This window comes from Myodes glareolus, chromosome 1, assembly GCF_982192425.1.
Source record: "Myodes glareolus chromosome 1, mMyoGla1.1, whole genome shotgun sequence".
NCBI classification, from domain to species: domain Eukaryota; kingdom Metazoa; phylum Chordata; class Mammalia; order Rodentia; family Cricetidae; genus Myodes; species Myodes glareolus.
The window spans coordinates 95,832,983-95,849,088 of record NC_142026.1 but is presented as its reverse complement, the minus strand read 5'-3'; the positions used below and the strand labels follow the sequence as shown (position 1 = coordinate 95,849,088).

At 37.9% G+C, this 16,106-nt stretch overlaps 1 pseudogene; it reads right to left on the bottom strand.

The window, feature by feature from the left end:
• The window catches only part of LOC125394617 (radial spoke head protein 4 homolog A-like), a 32,984-nt pseudogene that overhangs the window by 13,449 nt on the left and 3,429 nt on the right, over positions 1-16,106 (bottom strand).

Genomic DNA, 16,106 nt, shown 5'->3' with positions numbered 1-16,106 from the left:
TTACATGTTTAAGATGGAATCTCAGAGTTATTTTGATTTATATTTCTCTGATGACTAAGGATTTTGAACATTTTCTTAAGAGTCTTTCAGTCATTTTAGATTCCTCTGTTGAGAGATCTCTGTTTAGGTCTGTATTCCATTTTTTTAATGGATTATGTGTTTTTTAGGTGTCTAATTTCTTGAGTTTTTTGTCTATTTTGGAGATCAAACCTTTGTCTGATGTGAGGTTAGTAAAGATCTTTTCCCATTCTGTAGGCTGTCAGTTTGTCTTGTTGACCATGTCCTTTGCTTTACAGAAGATTTCCAGCTTTAGGAGGTCTCATTTATTAATTGTTTCCCTCAGTGTCTGTGCTGCTGGGGTTATATTTAGTTAGTAGTCTCCTGTGCCAATGCATTCAAGTGTACTTCCTACTTTCTCTTTTATGAACGTCAGTGTGGCTGGCTTTATATTGAAGTCTTTGATCCATTTGGACTTGAGTTTTATTCATGGTGATAGATATGGGTCTATTTTCATTCTTCTACATGTTGATATCCAATTATGCCAGCACCAATTGTTAAATATGCTTTCTTTTTTTTCCATTTGATATTTTTTGCTCCATTGTCAAAAATCAGGTGTTCAAAGACGTGTGGATTGGTATCTGGGTCTTCTATTCAGATCTATTTGTCCTCTTGTCTGTTCTTATGCCAATACCAGGTTGTTTTCAGTACTGTAGCTCTTTAGTAGTTTGAAGTCAGAGATTGTGATGCCTTCTGAAGTTCTTTTATTGTACAGGCTTGTTTTGGCTATCCTGAGTGTTTTGCTTTTTCATATGAAGTTGAGTACTGTTCTTTCCAGGTCTTTGAAGAATTCTGCTGGGATTTTGATAGGCATTGCTTTGAATTTGTAGATTGCTTCTGGTAAGATTGCCATTTTTACGATGCTAATTTTGCCTACCCAAGAGCATGGGAGTTCTTTCCACTTTCTGGTGTCTTCTTCAATTTCTTTCTTCAAAGATTTAATGTTCTTGTCATACAAGTCTTCCACTTGTTTGGTTAGAGTTACTCCAAGTTATTTCATGCCATTTGTGGCTATTGTGAAGGGTGTTGATTCTCTGATTTCTTCCTCAGTCCTTTTATCATCTGTGTAAGGAGGGCTACTGATTTTCTTTAGTTAATCTTGTATCCGGCTACATTGCTGAAAGTGTTTATGAGTTGTAGAATTTCCTTGGTAGAATTTTTCAGATCACTTATGTAAACTATCATATCATCATCAAACAGTGAGACTTATACTTCTTCATTTCCAATTTATATTCCCTTGATCTCCTTTTTGTTTCTTATTGCTGTAGCTAGGACATCAAGAACTATATTGAATAGATATGGAGAGTGAACAACCTTGTTTCATTCCTGATTTCATGGGAATCGCTGGGAGTTTCTCTCCATTTAGTTTGATGTTGGCTGTTGGCTTGCTGAATATTGCCTTAATTATGTTAAGGTATTCTCCTTGTATCCCTGTTCTCTTCAAGATCTTTATCATGAAGGGATATTGTATTTTGTCAAAACCTTTGTGGTTTTTATTTTTCAGCTTGTTTATATGGTGGATTGTGTTGATAGATTTTCATATGTTGAATCATCCCAGCATCTGTGGGATGAAACTGACTTGATGATGGTAGATGATGGTTTCATGTGTTCTTGAATTCAATTTGCCAATATTTTATTTAGTATTTTTGCATCAATGTTCATGAGTGAGATTGGTCTGTAATTCTCTTTCTTAGTAATTTCTTTCTGTGGTTTGAATATCAGGGTAATTGTAGCCTCATAAAAAGAATTTTGCAATGTTCCTTCTATTTCTATTGTGTGGAATAATTTGAGGGGTATTGGTATTTGTTCTTCTTTGAAAGTCTTATAGAATTCTGAGTTAAACCATCTGGTCCTGGGCTTTTTTGGTTGAGAGACTTTTGATGACTGTTTCTATTTTTTCAGGCATTATAGGTCTGTTTAATTTGCTTATCTTGTCATGAATTAATATTGGTAAGTGATATTTATCCAGAATGTAGTGGTGGGAGTGGCAGACTGCAGCCTGGCTCCCAGCTAATTTTACCCAAAATAATTACATGGAAACTGTATTCATTTTAAACACTGCTTGGTCCATTAGTTTTAGCCTCTTATTGGCTAACTCTCACATCTTAATTAACCCATTTCTAACAATCTGTATAGCACCACGAGGTGATGGCTTACCAGGAAGAATCTTAACCTGCGTCCATCATGGAGAGGAGAGCTATAGGGTCTAACTCACTTCCCTTCTTCCCAGCATTCTGTTCTGCCTTTCCTGCCAACCTATGCTCTGACCAATCAGGCCAAGCAGTTTTCTTTATTAATTAATCAAAGAAAGTAATACAGAGACAGATGACCCTCCCCCATCACAGAAAGTTGTCCATTTCCAGTTAAGTTTTCCAATTTTGTGGAGTACAGGTTTTCAAAATATGACCTGATGATTCTCTGTATTTCCTCCAAGTCTGTTGTTATGTACCTCTTATCATTTCTGATTTGTTAATTTGGATATTCTATCACTCTGCCTTTTGGTTTGTTTAGATAAAGGTTTGTCTATTTTGTTGATTTTTCTTGAAGAACCAGCTCTTTGTCTCATTGATTCCTTGTATTATTTTCTTTGTTTCTATTTTGTTGATTTCAGCTCTTAATTTGATTATTTACTACTGTCTAGTTCTGTTAGGTGAGTTTGCTTCTTTTTGTTCTAAAGTTTCAAATGTTCTGTTAATTCACTGGTGTGAGATTTTTACAGATTCTGTTTTAATTTAAATTATTTATTTATTAAAATTTTCCACCTCCTTCCCTCCTCCCATTTCCCTCCTACTTTCCCCACTCCCCCACTCCCCTTCCCCCTCCCTTTCCAGTCCTAAGAGAAATTAGGGTGCCCCAAACTGTGGAAAGTCCAAGGCCCTCCCCGCTCTTACCAGGTCTAGGAAGGTGAGCATCCAAACAGACTAGGCTTCCACAAAGTCAGTACATGCAGAAGAATCAAAACCCAGTGCCATCATCATTGGCTTCTCAGTCAGCCCTTGTTGTCAGCCACATTCAGGGAGTCTGATCTGATTACATGCCCATTCAGTTCAAGTCCAGCTAGCCTTGGTGAGCTCCCATTAGATCAATAACACTGTCTCAGTGGGTGGATGGACCCCTCATGGTCCTGACTTCCTCGTTCATTTTCTCCCTCCTAATTCTCTTCATCAGGACCTTGGGAGCTCACTCCAGTTCTCCAAAGTTGGTCTCTGTCTCTATCTCCATCCATCGCCAGATGAAGGTTGTATATTCAACAGTGTGGCTATGGGAGAAGGCCAGTTTAGGCACCCTCTCCTTTCTCCCCAAGAACCTAGATGAAGACATACCCTTGGAATCCTGGAAACCCCTCTAGAGTCAAGTCTCTTGCCAACCCTAAAATGGCTCCCTTAATTAAAATAACTTCTTCCCTGCTCCCATATCCACCCTTCCTCCATCTCAGCCATCCCATTCCCTCAAGTTCTCCCCAATTCTCCCCTTCTCCCTTCTCTCTCCTCATCTCCCCTTCCCCCAACCCTATCCCCACCCATGTGTTCCCAACTTTTGCCTGGTGATCTTGTCTACTTCTAATATCCAGGAGGATAAACATATGTTTTTCTTTGAGTTCACCTTATTTAGATTTTCTAGGATCACGAACTATAGGCTCAATGTCCTTTTTTTATGGCTAGAATCCACTTATGAGTGAGTACACACCATATTCATCTTTTTGTGTCTGAGTTTTTGGTTATCTCACTCAGTAAAGTTTTTTCTATTTCCATCCATTTGCATGCAAAAATTCAAGATGTCATTGTTTTTTACCACTGAGTGAAACTCTAATGTATATATGGGCCACAACTTCTTTATCCATTCTTCCACTGGGGGTACATAGGTTGTTTCCAGGTTCTGGCTATTACAAATAGTGCCATTATGAACATAATTGAACAAATGCTTTTGTAGGATGATTAGGCATCTCTTGGGTATATTCCCAAGAGGGTTGACTCCCAGTTTCCTGAGAAACCGCCACACTTATTTCCAAAGTGTTTACACAAGTTTGCATTCCCACCAGCAATGGATGGATGTTCCCCTTACTCCACATCCTCTTCAGCATAGATTATCATTGGTGTTTTTGATTTTAGCCATTTTGAAAGGTGTAAGATGGTATCTCAAAGTTGTTTTGATTTGCATTTCCCTGATTGCTAAGGAAGTTGAGAGATGTTGAACAATGGAATAGAATCGAAGACCTGGATATTAATCCACAAACCTATGAACACCTGATTTTCAACAAAGGAAGTAAAATTATACAATGGAAACCTACTCTAGAATTTTCTTTTGTAAATTTTCTAATATGATGTGGATATTTAAGTTATTAGAGTAAAGCATACCTGCAAGATCTATAATACATATTAGCTATATTCACGTTTCATTTCTAAAACTAAAAACTCCTAGCTATATACTAACACTGATGAATATTTTTTACTCTTACTTTAATTGCTTTCTGTTCCTCATCCTTGCCCTTACTAAATAAAATCTGATATCAAGCATTGTTAATTCTTTAACAGCCGTGTTCTTGCCACCTTATATATTTTAAAGGATTTCTAATTATATCGATGTATGTGAGTATGTGCATGTGAAAGCAGGTGCCCATGCCAGATCTCCTGGATTCTGAGTTGGAGGTGCTTTGTGAGCTGCCTAATATTGGTGCTGGGAACCAAACTCTAGTCCTCTGCAAGAGCAGTACATGTTCATAACTGCAGAGCCATTTCTCCAGCATCTATATCTTATTTTAAGGTTTATTTTATTCAATGCATGTGAGTGTTTTGCTTACATGTACGCATGTGTATCATTTGCATGCTGGCTCCTGAGAAGGTCAGAAATGATTGGATCCCCTAGAACTGGAATTAAAGGATGGTGGTGAGCTACCATGTGGGTGCCTGGTACCAAATCCTTGTGTCCTGCAGGAGCAACTAGTGTTCTTAGATGCTGAGCCCTCTCTTCATTTCCTACATCATAGTTTTCAAAGCAACAGTTTGCTTCAATGTTTTTATGTGCCCCAAAAAGCATTTTATAGTGTTATCAGCCCAGGTTCAAGAAAAAACAAATCACCAAATTCTTTACTTTTTTCTCCTGTTTTAAACTATTTTTGTTAGTTCTTGGAGAATTTTATATATGCTTTCATCATATTCTCCTTCCCCTCTCAATGCTTCCTAGGTCCACCCAGTCAACATTGTATCTTTTTACCCCTTATTAAGGCCAATTCATGCTGCCCAAATATTCTTATATATGTGCCTTCTCCTGGAGTGGTAATTATGACATTCTAATGTACTCTATTTTACAAATAAATTAGCAAAACTTCATTTACTCTCCCAATAAGTAATCATTTTTTGTTCCATAATCTATACTCTTTATTTTTATGCACCCGAATTATAGGTGAAGCATTTGCTTTTTACACTCCTATACACTTTTCTCCCAGCACAATACTGATTTATAGAGTAAGAATGAGTGGATGGATGGTTGGATGGATGGATGGATAGATGATTATTGTCAAAATCTATTGCATTGCCTCCTGTTTTGTCAGTCAAAACTGTCAGCTGAAAAGGAATGTGGAAACTAAGCACCAGGTCCATGGAATCCAATATCATGACCTCCAAGAGCACCCACATTCATAATCATACACCCACACATATATAATTAACAATAAAATTTTTATGTCGTTGAGTTATATAGTATTTAAGAGTACTTGCTCTTCTTTGAGAGGACTTGAGTTGTGTTTCCAGTACCTACCTGCACCCACATTTTATTTGGAAGATGTAACCTCTATTTCTTGCTGCCATTTACTCATGTTTTGGAGACTGATGATCACTAGGGGAAGGGCCACGCATCAAAAAATATGTTCAAAAACGTTTGTGAAATTATAAATGTCACAAAGTACCACGAAATAAAAGAATGCACTACTGCAAGGGAGTTCCGTGGCAGGTGAGTTCTGAAGAGTCAGGAACTAACTAGGCAAAGAACCTTCTCATCTGGCGGATCATGGAAACTTACTATTTCTTATGACTAGTGAAGAGTAATGAGGAATGAGACAAAATTGAGAATGATGCAAATTAAGTTCTCCATGAACTTCTGAGTCAGGTCTTTCATATTAAAAAAATGACTTAGCCAGGTTTTGGTGGTTCATCTCTTTAATCTCAGCACTAGGGAGGCAGGGGCAGGCAGATCTCTTTGAATCTGAGTCTATCCTAGTTTACAACAGCTAGTTTCAGGACAGGCACAGAAGGAACACAGAGAAATCCTGTCTCAAAAAAACAAAGCAAAATAAAATGAAAAGAATGACTTGATTTGACTGTTTCTTTTTCTGAAAATTTATTAACATTTTTAACATGTATGAGTGTTTTTCCTGAACATTGGATTGTGCAATCAGTGTGTGCCTGATGCCAGGGTGCTCAGAAAGGGGCTTCAGAAGCCTTGAAATTGGAGTTACAGACAGTTGTGTGTTGTAAGATGCTGCTTGTTCTTTCTCAAAAGCACAGACCCAAAGTAATCACACAAAACAATATTAATTAAATCACTGCTTGGCCCATTAGCTCTTGCTTATTATTGGATAGCTCTTACTCTCAGTTTAACCCATTTCTATTAATCTGTCTATCATCACGTGGCTGTGGCTTACTGACAAGGTTCTGTCCAGAGTCTGTCTCAGACAGGCTACATTGCTTCTCTCGACTCTGCCTCCTTTCTCCTATCACTTAGTATAGTTTTACCTGCCTAGTTCTACTCTGCCCTATCAACAGGCTCAAGCAGTTTCTTTATTCATTAACCAATAAAAGCAACACATATACAGAAAAATGTTGAAAGAATGGTGGGCTGCATTCCGGCCCAGCTCACACACGGCTAGCTTTACACCCAGAAATAACAACACACAAACTGTATTCATTTAAACATTGCCTGGTCCATTATCTGTAGTCTCTTATTAGCTAACTCTCACATGTTAATTAACCCATTTCTAATAATCTGTATATCACCACGAGGTCGTGGCTTACCAGGAAGATTCTAACCCACCTCCATCTCGGAGAGGAGAGTCATGGTGTCTGCCTCACTGCCTTCTTCCTCCCAGCATTCTGTTCTCTTTACTTTGCCTACCTAACTTTCTGTCCTATCAAAGGGCCAAGGCAGTAGTGTATACCTTACTATTGTAACAAGAGTTAAATGTACAACATGGTAATTTTAAGTGACTTCAAAGAGCCTTAATCCTTCTTTGTACTTTTCTCCCTGATAAATTTGTCTTATTAATACATAAAAACATGAGATACTAGGTGTTCAAAATTTTCTACCTAAAGAAAATATTTGAAATCACAGGCTATTGACTAGTCAATGTTTTCAAAAGAAAGGACACAAGATGCTAACATCATCCAGTGGAAGACAATACCATAATTCTCTGTGAAGAAATAGAAGAAATATGAAAAATGAAATCAATGTAGCTCCTCAAAACTTAAAATCATAGTAATAGATTCCAATATGGGTGGAATAGATGAAATTCCAGAGAAATATTTAAAGAGGTTATAAGAATTTTCAATGAAGTCAGAAGATATGGATAAACTCTGAATGATTATTTTTAGAGCACAAAAGAATAGATTAAATAAGACAATGTATGTCAGGAACATGTAATTTAACAAAATGATAGAAAAACTGAAAAAGATCAAATTGAGATTTGGGGAAATGAAACGTTCAATCAGTTAATCTGGAAAACAACCTTATTTATGGTATTTTTAAAAAATACACAAGAATAAACCTAACCAAGAAACTTAAATCTCTACAAAAACATGTAGAGACACTATATCAAGAATTTGAAGAAGACACCACCAGATGAAGAACCCTGTCACATGGTTAACAGAAGTAAATTGCAATTAGTTAAAGATTCATAGTATCTCCATCAAATTCAAAAGACAATTGGTCTTGTGCTCCTCATGGCATAGAATTCCCACTGGGGACAGGCAGAGCAAGCAGGTAGTTGAGGTTTATTTCAACAGCTGTCAGGACAGAAAAGAAGAGATAATTATGTCTTCCAGCAAAGAGGGCCGGCTGAGCTAAGCCTCAGTGGCAAGACTCTTTCTAATATTGTCTCCATAACAAATGCAAAATACAAGCCATAAGTTACAACAGCCTGCTTAATTTCTTTTAGATCATTCAAGCGATAGCTGTCCATCTACCTTCTTTTGATCCTCTTTGACCTTTAGAACCTGATGCTTTGTCAGAGTTAAGTACAGAATAGGAAGCTAAAGCCCTGGGTAATCCAGTTCTGACAGCCACTGGTGATGTTGCATCCTGTCCTTATTCCTTCCTTCCCTGTTCATCAGCTCTAATAATTTCCTCATTCATTTCAAATCTTTTTATCATTGGTTTTTTTGTAAAGTCTGAATCTCCTGTCCTGTATTTTTTCTAGTATATTTCATGGAGGCATCAAGTCTCTGGTCCGCATTGTGCACCTGTGATTCCAAGGGTTTAATGTTATTCTTGAAAGATCACATCTCTTCCTTGAACTTTTCTTGAATATCATGTAGATTGTTGTCTTGGAGGTACATACTGTCTGTTATTTTATCAATACTTTTTGATAACTTTTGGATGTCAAATTCAACAATATGAATTCTTTCAGATAACTTCCTACTACCCTTAGATACGGAATCAATTCTGTCTATCATAGCATCCAATTATTTAGATGACCTCTGAAATTTTCATTTATTTTAATCCTGTCAACTCACTGTTCATTATTTGTCCATAAAGATTGTATCATTCCTAGGAGTGTTATATTCTTCCTTAATGACAGAATATGGAGAATAAAACTGAAACATAGTAACCAGTAAACTGAGGTATCCCCATAGTCATATAAGCCTCGCTTGATATAATCCATTGTATTAGTAAAGAAAGCAGTAAATGTTATATTGGAAATAAAAACTGCCTTATCACCTGTTATCCAGCAGGTGGTGGCATTGCCTAGCTGTGATTAGAATCAATGTGAAGGTTACAGAAATGGTCCTGTTTCAGTGTCTGCCTTGGTACTTGTTAAAGACTGGGAAATATGAGTTTCTCAAAAAACAGTAAATGTAATTAAAACAATTCCATACATGGAGCCAGAAACCCAGAATTCAGGAGCAGAGAACAGCAACCTGGAAGCCACATACACCACCATCTGACAAAGATTCGCCTCGAGGGTTACAGCATTTGGCAACCGATTGTGATCTGACTCATGCTGCATAGGTGCTGCATTGCAACAGGGATTTAAAAATCACTCAGAACAGAGCAAACCAGGTGGGCAGAGATTGTCCATGCCAGGGGAACCTGGGAGGCATGGAGTTTAAATCCATGTGGGCACCAGTTGTAGATATAAGTCACAAGACAATCCCATACTACTTTGGAATTATGATTAATAAAAGGGTTATTTATTTATGGGGAAATATTACAGATCACTGTCCTAGACAACATCCATCAGCATGACCAGGAACAGAATCTAGTAGCCGGAAGTGGAGCCAGAAGCAAGAGAGAGAGAGCAGGGCTACTGTTGCTTTTTAAAGCAAAAGAGACCACACACAATTGGGCTGGTATCTTTAAGGCTATTGACTGAAGGAGTGGAAGGAGCTCCTGCAACACCTAGTGTTGTGGAAAAATTCTGTATTCTGTCAATTATGTTTTAAATAAATGCTGATTAGCCAGTTGCCAGGCAGGAAGTATAGGTGGGACAACCAAACAGGAAGAAGAGGTGGGGAAAGGAGAACAACAGAATTCTGGGAAGGAGGAAGCCCATTCCTCTGAAGTCCTGCCCAGATGCAGAAGAAGGAAGATGTGACCTGCCCCACTGAAAAAGGTACGGAGCCAGGTGACTAACATAGATAAGAATAGTGGGCTAATATAAGATATAAAAGTTAATAAAAAGCCTAAGCTAATGGGCCAATCAGTTTATCATTAATATAGACCCACTATGAAATTTCTTTGGGACTTAGCAACTGGGTAAACTGGGCAAGACAAAAAGTCCTAACAACAGAATGGCAAGGAAAAGGGAAATGTGCCCTCACTGCCCACCCCATGCCACCTAAAACACATGAGAAGGCCAATCTTGGGGGCATGAGAATGGAAGAGGTGGTTCTTTCTTCACCAGGTGACTAGACAAAACAGTAGCACTGTTCCTGGTAGTGTGAGTGTGGATAGGCTGGACCTGAGGGTGTAATAGCAGGAGAACTGGCCCTGTTCCTTGCTCTCTGTTGCATCGTGTGAGCAAGCCAAGGCTGTTCTGGAGAGCTCTCACAGGTAGTGATGGTGAGGGAAAGCTGGCAAGCAGACAAATCCAGCTAACACTCAGATCCAGAACCTAGTCTATGAGTTGGCCCAACCCAACATCTACCTAATCTATGAATCTATGAACTATGAATCTATGGCATGTGATGAGGCCAGAACAGCAGATCCAGAGCTACAGGATCTCTATGACCTAAGGCAACAAGGGGATATCTAAGAGCAGTCCCAGTGATGGCCCAGTATCCAGGGTATAGCAGAAGCCAGAGGCCTTGAAATAGACCAATGAGCATTGCAATGAGCACTTACAAGTTAAGGTGTATGGACTAAAGGGTATACAGTGAGACTTGCTATTTTACACAACACCATTTATGCTGAGAGACTTTTTGTTTATTTGTTTTTGCATTAATTTTTCTTTTAAATTTAAATCTACCATTACATGGATGACATTTTGTTATCTGATTCGAATATAGATACTTTAGAAAGGATGTTTGAAGAAGTAAAGAAAGTCTTGCCTAAATGAGGATTACAAATTACTCCTGAAAAGATTCAAAAAGGAGATTCTGTTAATTACCTAGAATACAGAATAGGTTTACAGAAACTTTAAACACAAAAGGTTCAAATTCAGAGAGACCGGTTACAGACTCTTAATGACTTTCAAAGATTGTTAAGAGACGTTTCCAGTCTACGACTAGCTGTTGGGATAACACCTGATCTAATAATTCATTTAAATAAAACCTTAGATGGTGATAAAGATTTGAATACTCCCAGAGAATTTGCAGCTGAAGCAGAAAAGTAATTTACAATAGTTGAGGAAAAATTACAGGAGGCACATGTGGATAGGATAAATCCAAATCTCAGTTGTATTCTAGTCATACTGCTTTCAAGAATTTGTTCCACATGAATTTTAATGCAGAGGGAAGATATTATTCTAGAATGGTTCTTTTTACCACATAAATCAAGTAAAAATTTTAAAACTTATGTGGAAAAAGTCCCTGAATCAATTCTAAAAAGTAAATTGAGACTTCGTCAACTAACATGTATAGAACAAGCAGAAATTATAGTGCCTTTCAAAACTAATGAAATAAAAAATTATGGGAAGACAATGGACCATGACAAAGGGCTTGTGCTATTTTGGTGGGAGAGATTAATAGTGACTATCCCAAAAGCGATAAATTTAACATTATAAAGAGGGCTTCTTGGATTCTTCACCAAATTGTATGTGATGCTTTGATAACTGGATCCTGTACATTTTGTACTGATGCAAATAAATCAGGGAAAGCAGGTTACAAATCAGAAGAATTAATAGAGTTGAAAAAAGCCCTTTTAATTCTATCCAGAAGGCAGAATTACATGCCATTCTCATGATGCTAAGGGACTTTAAAGAATCTTTTAATATAGTTACTGATTCACAATATGCAGAATGAATTATCTTGCTTATTGAAACCCCTGAATTTATACCAGATAATACAGAATTGACTTCAATGTTTATTCAGGTGCAAGACATAATCAGGAATAGGCTTTGTCTTATGTACATAACACACATCCAGTCCCATATGGGTCTGCCAGGTCCTCTAGCACAAGGTAATATAGTAATTGATCAATTACTTATTGGAAGAGTGTTGAAGGCATCTGAATTTCATTTAAAAAATCATGTCAATAGCAAAGATTTAAAGAATGAGTTTTCCATTACATGACAACAAGCTAAGGTGATTATAAAGAGGTGTCCTACTTGTTCTTTCTATAATCAAACATCATTGCCTGCAGGGAGTAACCCTAAGGGTACTCAAAGGAATGAAATATGACAGAAGGATGTGTTCCACTTTAAAGAATTTGGTAACTTAAAATATGTACACCACATCATAGACACATATTCATTCTTTTAATGTGCAACTGCCTCGAGTTCAGAAAAGACCAATACAGTAATCACAAATTTATTAGAAGTTAAGGCAATCATGGGTATACCTGTACAAATAATGACAGACAGAGGTCTGGCATATGTATCTAAAAACTGAAAATATTTTTTGCTTATTATAATAAAAAGCACAATACAGGTATACCAAATAATCCTACAGTTCAGGCAGTTATAGAAAGGTCAAATCGTACAACTAAGGATATGCTGAACAAACCAAAAGGGATGGAAAATACCCCCAGAAATAGACTGCATAATGTTTTCTTAATTCTGAATTATCTTAATGCTAATGAGAAAGGAACAACAGCAGCAGAGAGGCATTTGATAAGGGAAAAAAACTTCTGAATTGAATCAAAGAGTGTATTTCAATGATATGTTGATCTCACAATGGAAAGTAGGAGATGTACTACTTTGGAGAAGGGGTTTTGCTCTTGTTTCCATGGAAGAAAAAAATAATGAATACCATTAAAATTAATAAACATATGCTTTGAAAAGGAGAACCTCTTGAAACAGAGAAATAACAGCTCATCCACAATGGTGACAACCATACAGGTGGTAAGGATAGCCATATAGGGTTGGGGCAGGGTTCTGTTCTTATCTTTGCAGGAAAATACACATCATCAAAAATTAAAGAGACCCTGGATATTTGAATGCTGACAGAAAAAAAAATAACTCTCCACTAAGGAGCATCTAGAAAACAGAATATGTTTTATAAATCTAGGTATAAGTTACACTTACATTTACACACACACACACACACACACACACATATATATATATATATATATATATATATATATATATTCAACTGCTTTTGGAGTTGGACAATAGCTCTGTACTTCTCTAAATCTAAGCATGCTGTTAAAAGAAGCATTCAGATTTTCTGTTTCATATCAGGAGCCATCTGTTATGGAACAGAAGAAAGACTTTAGGAAAAATTTTTACTTTCTCCATGGCTTTTTTGTCTATATTATATTCTTTATTGAATGTATGTTTATATGAATGATATTTAAGTTTCTCATGATGAACAATAGGTTTTCCTACAGATCCTTTTCTGCAGTAGTCTTTGAAGTTTCCAGGAAGAAGTTTCCATCAACAACTCTACCTAGTTGAGATGACATTGTGATGCAGACATTGCTACTATAAGACTGCTTCTCTTTTTTCAGGGGGTACCAGATGCTATAATGTGCACCTTCTCATGACATTCTGGCCAGAATTTCAAATAAGGACTTGGAGGAAAAAAACCTATCAACTTATTGGAAATTGTTTCCAATTATACGAGGCAGTAATTTTGTAACTTAACCATCACTTTAATATTGCAGGATCTTACTAATGACAACATCACACCACTGACTGTGGGAAGCAATTCTAGAAGACAACACCCTCATCCCAAAACAGTTTGTCCATAGGGTTGGGAACATTGTTTAGGGATTGTTGATTATTATTTGTATTAGATAGAGGGTTGGGATAAAAACTATGTTTGTTGAAAAAAAGGGGGTGGATAGTAATAGTGGGTAACAGAGTGAATACTTGTGAGCGATTATTTCTGGAAAATTTATGTTGGTATAATCTTTGTATTTAGATACAAGTTCAAATTATATTTGTTACTTTTTTACATTATTTATACACATATATGTAGAATGAGGGCTGGCTTGTTGGGGTTTCTGTCCTGCCCAGTACCCCAACAAGCCAGCAAGTCCCAAGGAAAATCACACAGAGTCTACATTAGGTTATAAACTGATTGGCCCTTAGCTCTGGCTACTTATTAGCTCTTATAACTTATGTTACCCCATTATCCTTATCTACATTAGCCACATGGCTCCGTACCTTTCTCAGCTGGGCAAGTTACATGCTGCCCCTTTGGTGGTCTGCACAGGAGTGGAGGAAGAGCTTCCTTCTTCCCAGAAGAAATACTCATGTTCTCATCGCCCCACCTCTACGTCCTGTCTGGTTGACCTACCTATACTTCCTGCCTGGCCAATCAACGTTTTATTAAAATACATGATTGACAGAATACAGATAATTCTCCCGCACCATTTCCCTCTTTTTTTTTTTTTTGAACAAAGGAAAATACCCATAGTCCATTTGTTGGAAATGTGGGCATAGTATTTCAGGCTACTTCCTGCTGGTTGGGGGCGCTGATGATCTTATGGGGATCATAAGCCTAAAGAAAATTTAGAGTTATAATAAAGTTCTGACTGGAGTATCCTGTGAGTCTCGATCATCTCAGGCAGCAGTCTGGAACCTGTTCTGGATGAAGAACTCGACATCTGGGCCATCTGTTCCTTTCGGAGATTTCTCAGGTGGCCTCCGTTAATCAAAGCTGATTTTTCTTAACTCAGAATGAATCCATAGCCTCTCATTTTCTGTGGAAACAAAAGCAAAATCTCTTCTCCAAAGTACCATACCTTTTGACTTCAGTTTTGAAGCCAAGGTATTTTCAAAATACCTATCTTGGGTTAGTTCAGCAGCATTTATAAACAAAAGTCTTTTAGCAGCTGTTGCTCCTTCCTCAGCATTCAAACAATTCAAAGAGAGCATAATAACACGCAGTATCAAGATTCTCTGTGTATTTTCCATTTTTATGCGGCTTTATTTCAACTTCTATTTCTTTTAATTTTACTTTTAACTTTTGGCTGTTTGAGACAGGTTCTCTGTATATATCTTTGTCCTGGAATAAGTCTGTAGACCAGGCTGTCCTTGAACTCACAGAGATCCTCCTGTCTCTGCCTCCCCAGTGCTGGGATTAAAGGTGTATGCTACCACACCTTGAACTCACAGAGATCTGTCTGTCCCTGCCTCCCAGGCATTGGGATTAAAGGTGTGCACTACCACACCTTGAAGTCACAGAGGTCAATCTACATCTGCCCCTTGAAGTCACAAAGGTCAATATACCTTTGCCTCCCAGGCATTGGGATTAAAGGTGTGTACCACCACACCCTATGTCTCCCTTTTTTTCTTATTTATTTTTAATGACTTTAACCTTTAGCCTGCATATATTTTTAACACACTGTAAACCAGTTAGAGGTTTTCTTCCTCTTTGAAACTCTCTTTACTGTATATCTCTCTTTCTGACTACATGAGTCTTTTTGGAGAGGATTAAAACCGTGGCTTTGATGGCCCATTCCTTAGCTTTCCAGCCTCAAGGCTGAGATACCAGCCAGAGCTGTGTTCACTGCCACAACTCTATGGCGTTTCAAGGTCCTTGCCAGCTAGCTGCAGCATTCTGCTCACAGACCACACTCAGTCGGACTGCCTGCCTAAAAGAGTCAGAGTTTGCCCTGGCAGGACAGCCCAGAAAACCAGCATTTTAAAACAGTACAGCTTTTTTCCTGCTACGACTGGAAATCAAAAAGCATGCGTTCAGCTTTTCATCAACACTATTTAAGCGTTTCATGGCAGGACCTTTTAAAAGAGCTACAAGGTTTAGCAGCTAAAGCTGAGTCAGGAAGCCTCTCTTAGATGAGAGCGCTTGCTTGCCTCTAGCAAGCAGAGCAGACCCAGGAAATTGCTGCTACCAAGAAACCATGCTTTACTCTATTCTTTCCCAAGCTTTCTCAGGCTTTTTGTGGATTCAGTTATCCATGTGGGCGCCATATGTAACATGACAGAGCCAACTTGTTGGGGTTTCTGTTCCTGCCCAGTACCCCACAGCTGGCAACTCCCAGAGAAAAATCAATCACACAGAGAACTCTATAAGTTATAAAGCTGGTTGGCCGATTAGGTCAGGCTCCTTGTTAGTCCTTGTAACTTACATTAATCCATTATCATTATCTATGTTAGCACATGACTCCGTACCTTTCTCAGCTGGGGAACTTACATGCTGCCTCTTCAGTGGTCTGTGCAAGAGTGGCGAGGGAGATTCCTGCTTCCCAGAATATTCCTGTTCTCA